Raw genomic sequence first — 7,201 nt, forward strand, 5'->3', positions numbered from 1 at the left:
ATAGGCAGAACTCTGGCCCATCCCTCCCACCACCACCATGACAAACAGAACCTGGGCCCGCACCCACCACAATGGATAGGATATTGATCCGCCTCGTGGCCATGACAGATAGGGCCGTGGCCCGCCCTCTGCCTTGAGAGACAGGACTTTTTCCCGCCCCAGCCATGACGGACAGGATCTTGGACCGCCCCATGGCCATGACGGACAGGTCGGGTTCAGTGCTTTAGACTAGCAGAGCCCCGCCTCTGCTCCCCAGCTGGGATTGCTCCTTGCCTCCATTCTAGACCGCAAGGCTCCAGCTGCCTCGTTCATTTACCTGCATTTCTGTGTTGCCGGCCTGCCAAGGCTATAAACACCTGGGATGCAACATTTCTTTTCAAGAGGTCCTGGGGGACTGGAGGCTTTAAACACAGTTTAATTGCAGGTCAGATCCTTACAGGAAAATCTCTATTACATCTCCAGATTATTAATAGCCTATAAAACATGTTTATGGAACAGCTGTTGCGTGGCAAATATATCAGTGGGAATGTAAATTCCTCCGACGTGGCCTGGTATTCAAAAGGACACGGCCAAGTTAATTAGCTCCCAAAACCCAACACCCCTTTCAAGTGCCCCAGCTCTTTTCTCCAGCCAGCTCCTGGTCTGGAGTTCGTCTCCAAAAGGCCATTCTCAGCTCAGCCTTTGTGGAGCACTTCCCTTTTCCTTGGTATTTTAGTAACCACCCACACACGGCCCTTGGCAACCAGGACGTCCCTCTTCCCAGCCTCCAGAGATTTCAGGGCACACCGGACAGCTCCCCGTGCTCTGTAATCCGGCCCCCAAGGGAAGCCCAGCACTTACTGCAGCATCATGGGGCATCCCAGCGTGGCTGTCAGAGCCCTGGGCCAGAGCCAGCAGGGGGCGCACGGAACATTAGTCTTTGCAGGCCCCACCAGAATAGCGGCCAGTTCACTTTTACTTTGTTATTTTTAATTTCTCATCAATTAAAGGCTGGGTTTACATAGGCAGCTGCAAGGCCCTGAGTAGAAATCTAGAACCGGAGAGGAGCAGGTGCCCCATCAGACAGAGTAGACTGGGGAAGGGACCGTCTTTACCACTCAGTATTTGGATAGATAGATAGAGAGAGAGAGAGAGAGAGAGAGAGAGTGGGTGGATGGGTGGATGGATGGATGGAGACATAGACAGACAGACGACAATGCTCACACACACAGGCGCAGTCCTTCTGGACACACGAGCACCAGAGCGGCCAATGCCAGTGGCAGTGATGTTACTCCCAGCAGTGCCTGGCTCTAGGGCGCTGCATCCTGTGGGGAGGAAATGCCCTGATGATCCAGGCAGACACCAACTGGGGCCCTCCACTGAGCAGTGACCAGGGTGAACACGAGAGCCACTACCTGGCGTGCTCTGGTTGGAACCAGAAAGTGCCCCGGCACGGGGTGCTCCGTTCCCTGGGGTTCTCAAGGCCCCAGGGGTATGGACAAACCCCAACCCATCTCGGCCTCTCTCCATCAGGACCACTCAGAGCTTCGCCCCCCTCCGCTCCAGCACCCCGATACCTGGCAGCTGTTCCAACACCGTTCCCCCCCCATTGGGAATGTCTCGCTGGGGCCGGGGCGACATTGCTGTGAATGCTCGGCCCTGGGCATTCCCCCACGCACCTTGGCTGGCGCAGAGCTCATGTTCCCTGCTCCCGGTGGGCAGGGTTGGGGGGCATTCTGGAGGGCAATTGGCTTGCCCGTCATCTGAATAGATAAAAGCGTGTGAGGCTGGTGGTTGCGTCGCCAGCAGCCCCACTGACAGCCCCCATGAACCGACCTGTTTTGCATTTTCAATGAAAAAACCATGCCGTGTTGAGCATACGAGTGGAAAAATCCTATTTGTCACCTGCTGTTGATGTATGAACACATCGGCACACAGGATTATCTTGGGGAAAATTAGGGTGCCAGCAGGGGTGAGCTGGGGGAGGGGCAGGGTGGAGTGGGAGGGGGGAACACGTGGCCTGGCACTGCAGAACAGGGGAGGGGGGCGGGGGCTGTTAGCGCTGGATGAGAAGGAGGAGATAAAGGCTGAGCAGAAGGGAGCCGGCCTCGCCCATGGGGCTGTGCATGGAGAGGGGGTCACGGGGTTCACTGCAGGGGGAGTGGGCACAAAACATACAGGGCAGATCCTCAGCTGGGGTAAAGCCATGAGCCTCCCTGCAGTCTCTGGTGGCGCACAGCAGCAGAGGATGGGGTCTGAGCTGGCGCGCGCTGGCAACAGTGGGCACACTAGCTGGCAGCGGCATTTCCAAGGCGGCTGCAGCAAGGGGCCATGAGGACAGGCCCGCGTCCGGAGCCTTCCCCACCCCATGCAAGCCCTGCCCCAGCCCAGCGGGCATGCGGCCATGGGGGGCAGGAGCCTGGCATGGGGGTCATTTGTGAAACACCTGAGCCAGAGAGACACTTCCCCTCCCCCCGGAGCCCAGGCAAGACCCTCCGTGGGCCCCTGCGCCCCCTTAGCCAAGTATCTGCGGCGAGTTCCCAGCCTGGCGAGCGGGCGGGAGCTGCCAAGTCCTGTGCTGCCCCAGACGCAGGGTGTTTAATGAGCTCATTTGCATATGCACAGATAATTTGCATACAACCATAAACTTCAGCTGGCCTGTAACACTCCCAGCCTGTGCAGCAGCGGGGGCAGGGCATGGAGCTGCATGAAACCGGGCAGCTGGAGATGGAGGGTGGTTTGGGAATGGGGGGTGATCACGTGAGCCGGGGGCCTGCACCCCTCGGCCTCCTGGGACTGCCTGTGCTGCTCCTTCACTGCCTGCAGGGGGAGGCAGAGAGGCTGGGAGCTCAGCTGGGGCCACCAGTCACACTGCCCTGCCGGGGAGCAAGGCGGGCTGGGCGATGGGGAGGGGCTGCCAGGGGGCACATGGGACCCCGGATTCTGACTGCTGCACAGGGGGAGGGTGCCAGGTTGGTGTCCCCAAGACAGGACACAGGGCTGTCACCTCCCCTGCCCTGCATGCAGGGGCCACGGCAGTGCCCATAGGGGACAGACTTTCACACCCCACGGCCTCTCTGCTGAGCCTGCCAGTTGGGTGGTGGGGCAGGGCACTGATGCCCGTGGAGGGCTGCAGCCTTTGTGCCCCGTCGGACCAGTACACAGCCCCCCCAGCCACCTGACCTGGATGGAGCTCGTCTGGACACATCCACTGATGCCCTCAGATCTCTGGCATTAACACCCACTCTCTGTGCCAGTCTGGGAGATCTTCCCAGGCTGGCGTGCCAGGGCAGGACCAGCCCTGCGTGAGAATGGGGGGGAAGCAGGGTCATTTGCCAGGCCCTGTGTCTGGAGGGCAGGGTTACCGCGGAGCAGGGTGAGGCAGGCCAGTGCCACAGGCGTGAAGGTCATAACGGGGGCAGAGGCCTGGGCCCGCTCCCCGTTCGCTCTATGCTCCCAGCCGAGTGCGGCACCAAGCCCCAGGGTGGCAAAGCAGCTGATTGCATTTTAATTAGGGAGGCGCTGGAGGAAATGCTGTTAATTGCATGACGCTCTCCCCGTTGTGACGTAACGCACGGAGCAGCGCCAGGCTGCGATTTGGGACAGGAGGTGAGACGCAACCCACCTGTGTGATCCATGCTAGGGAGGAGCCCTCGGAGCGCTCGCTGCAGGGGCGGCTTGGGGGCCGACGGCACTGAATGATGCGCACGGCAGCGCCCATAAATATCAAGGGGCCTTTTCGAGAGCCGCTCGCCGCACTCCAGAGCAGCTGCTGCCGGTGACAGACGCATCATCGTAACAATGACAGATGCCAGGCCCCGGGGGAAGGGGGGGCGGTCCTGGGGCTTTCTTGGCCTTCCCAGCTCGAGGACGGTGCTGCCTTGCAGTCTGTCCGGGACCCGGCTGAGATCTAAGCTGCTCCTGCCTGGAGGAGTCTCCGAAAAGCCCTGGGTGTGGAGAGAGAGAGGAGGGGGTGAGGGCTGGCTGTTCCCTGAGCCGAAGTGGATGGGGGGATTGCAAGGTGCAGATCACTGAGATGAAGACAGCCCGTGATGGCGGATTGTGACAGGACTTGGGGGGCATGGCCCCTGCACGGCACCCCTGAAATGCATGGCCCGGAGGGGCTGCCACTGCTCCGACCCCACCAGGGACCCTGCCACGCCCAGGCCCGCCAAAAGCTGCTCCTTTCCAAACTGCCCAGCCCCCGTCACAAAGCTGCCACTTCCGGGCCATGGTGGGCCAGGGAGGACTCCACAAGGCGAGAGGCTCGGATAGCCCCCCCACCCCACCCCCGCAGGGATGGGCAGAGAGCTGGGAGCCACGTTCCTCTGGGGCGGGGCCTGCACTCGACTAGACTTTGCTGCTACTCCACTGGGGACACTAACGGAGAGCAGCCGCTGGCATTGTAACCCTGCCTGGCCCAGCAGCATGGGGCATCAAACACCCACCACGGCCATGTGTGCTCTGCCTGAACTAGCACCCTGCCAGGGCTACAGCCTGGCAGCCAGGTGGGGCAGGGCGGCTGCAGTGGGACATCGGGTAGAAGTGGTGCAGGGGCCTCGCGGGGGCTCTCTGCGCTGGGGGGATTGCTCCCAGCATGGGGCTGTCCCGCCTGTCCCAGGAACATACACTGGGGCCTGCCATGTGTATGTGTGTGTGTGCGCACCACCTATGGGGTGGAATCAGAACTACTCACCTGTGTGTCATAAGCTCTGTACTGGTACCAGCTCATGAAGATTCTCCCTGCGCTGAAGCAGAAGCATGCGGATCTGAGCTCCGTCCCAGGGGTCGCCAGGGAGATGCGCGTGGGGCCAGCAAACTGACAAGAGGGACACGCATCCTACACAGCCCCAGCAAGGAATAGAACCCAGGAGTCCTGACTTCCAATCCCCCTTCCCAATGACACCCCCCTCCCCACAAAAAAGTCACATTTCTGCTGAGAGGTTCAAACAAGTGGCAAAGCCTCTGGTTGTCCCGGATGAGTGAGCAGACAGACATCCTCTCCCCCGGCCTCCCACTGTGTCTCTGCACTCCCCAGCCACTGCCCACCAGAGCCCTGCCCGTGCCTGCAGCCCCCGTGCCCACGAGCAGCTGGGAAAGGTTTATTTAAAACACAACCCAGAACACCTGCGGTGCCTTGCAAACTGCCAGGATTTATTCGCTTCTATGCCCGCCCACCTTTAATTTTTACAGCCCTGCTGGAGCAAACACCCAGCACCGTTAATAATGCCTGCCACCCAGGGCGCCCATCCGTCACGCTGCCGCGGCTTGGGACAAGCTCGCAGGCCTGAGCCCCGGAGCAGGAGCCGCAGCTCGGGAAGTCCTGAGGCAGAGCCTGAGGAGCCGAGCCCAGCAGCATCGGCCGCACCGGAGAGCGTTCACCCAGCGCTGCCTCAACCCCTGCTCCTGTACACACCCACGGAGCGCCAGGCACCAACGCAGACCATGGGCAGCTGGGCACTGGGACCAGCCCAGCATCCCTCGCCAGGAGGACCACGCGAGCCTCGGGGACTGATAGGGGAGCGCGCCCCCTGTTGAGTCACCCACCCCGTTCCTTGCAGCCCGGCGCCCCCTAGCACTGCACTGGGGTCAGCACAGCCTGAGAGGGACGAGCACCCCCGTGACACAGTGGGGGATTGTCAGTGGTGTCTGTGAATAGCGGGCCTCCCTTTCCCTGCGTGCTGAGTGCGGAAGGAGGTGGTGGCAAAGGGGCTTCGCTGCTGCAGAGGACCAGGTGTGACCTCGCCTGGCAGTCGGGACCCTGGACAACGGCCTGGAGACGGGGGGCCCTAGTGACGGGTGACCGGGACGCCCAGCCCAGCTTGGAAAGCAGCCGGTTCTGGCCAAGGGAGGACAAAGGGCTGAGGAGAGAGGACCCCGGTGACCAGCCAGTGGGGAACAAAGGAGGGAAGAGAGGAGGCCCAGGCAGCCTGTTTGCCTGGGACCAAAGACAAAAGCCAGAGGAGGGGCTGTGGGGAAGGTGCTACAGGATGATCGGCTGGAAGGAGGGGGCGTCTGGACTGGGGTGGGGGGTGGCAAGGAGCAACCTGAGCCCATCGGGACTGGGACAGGGTCAGTTGCACGGTGCTGAGACGTGCCAGACCCTGAGAACTTCCTGTGCTGCGTTCAGACGTTGTACGCTGGCTGAGAGTCACTGCAAGCTAGAGATCGGGGTGGCATTGCTTCCTCTGGGTGTGGAGGCCCAGGGGGGCCAGCGTGAGGGGACCCCCATGTGCGAGTCAGGCCTGCTGAGAGCTCAGAGCGGTGTGGTTCCAGGAGGCCGTGGGGCCCAGGGCTTAACCCCTGACAGAGAGAGCGTGACCCCTGAGAAGGGCTGTCACACTGACGGGGGGTCCGCCCAGGGACCCCCGTAGGGAGCCGAGAGAGCCTGGGGCCTGTGAGTCTGAGCCAACCCCCTACTGAGCCACCCGCCTCGCTCCCTACAGCACAGCACCCCCTAGCACAGCGCTAGGCGACACTGACTCACCCCTCTGCTCAGCCCCACTTCCTGCAGCCCCCTGGGTTTTCCCCACAGATCCTGCAGCCAAGCCCAGAGCTGGTGCTGCTTTCGCTCAGGAACTGCAGCGAGCTTCACACAAGCCCAAACGCCTCTGCCAGGAGCCAGTTCACCTACCAGGTCAGTGACTCCGGCTCTAAACGCTGCCTGGGCCCTGGGTGTAACGACCCGGAAGGACTCGTCAGGAGGCTAATTCAGGTTGCTGCAAAGTCTCTTTGTGCCTATTTGCATCACAGCGTTTTAAAGTGCCCGCAGCTCCCTTGCACCTCCCCAGAGCTGGTGGGTGGCAGAGGATGCGGCCCTGCCCCAGCTCTGCCCTGCACAATGCAGCCACCACATGAAGGAAACGGCACTGACCTTCCCCTCCCCATTCAGGGCCGGCAGGACGCTCACTGCTGTGACGGGTGGGGGGCTGCGCCCAGAGGTGATGGGGGACTCCAGAACCATGTGGTGTGCCGGAGGGGAGGGGGAGCTGGAGATCAGCCCTGAATCACCCCCAAACATTGTCCCTTCTCTGAGCTGGAGGTGGGGAGGTTTGGGATGGACCTTAGTTCTTGGGGGGGGTCACACCAGTCTGGGACCAGCCCCCGAGAAAGCCCTGTCCCCTGAGCCGAACCCTGACAGCGAGAGTTCCTCGCCCGCGGTCTCCGTCCTGGAGCTTTAGGGTTTTCTACATACCCTGGGGCTGGCCACCAGGCCCGGTAA

This window comes from Mauremys mutica, chromosome 9 (assembly GCF_020497125.1).
Source record: "Mauremys mutica isolate MM-2020 ecotype Southern chromosome 9, ASM2049712v1, whole genome shotgun sequence".
Taxonomy (NCBI): domain Eukaryota; kingdom Metazoa; phylum Chordata; order Testudines; family Geoemydidae; genus Mauremys; species Mauremys mutica.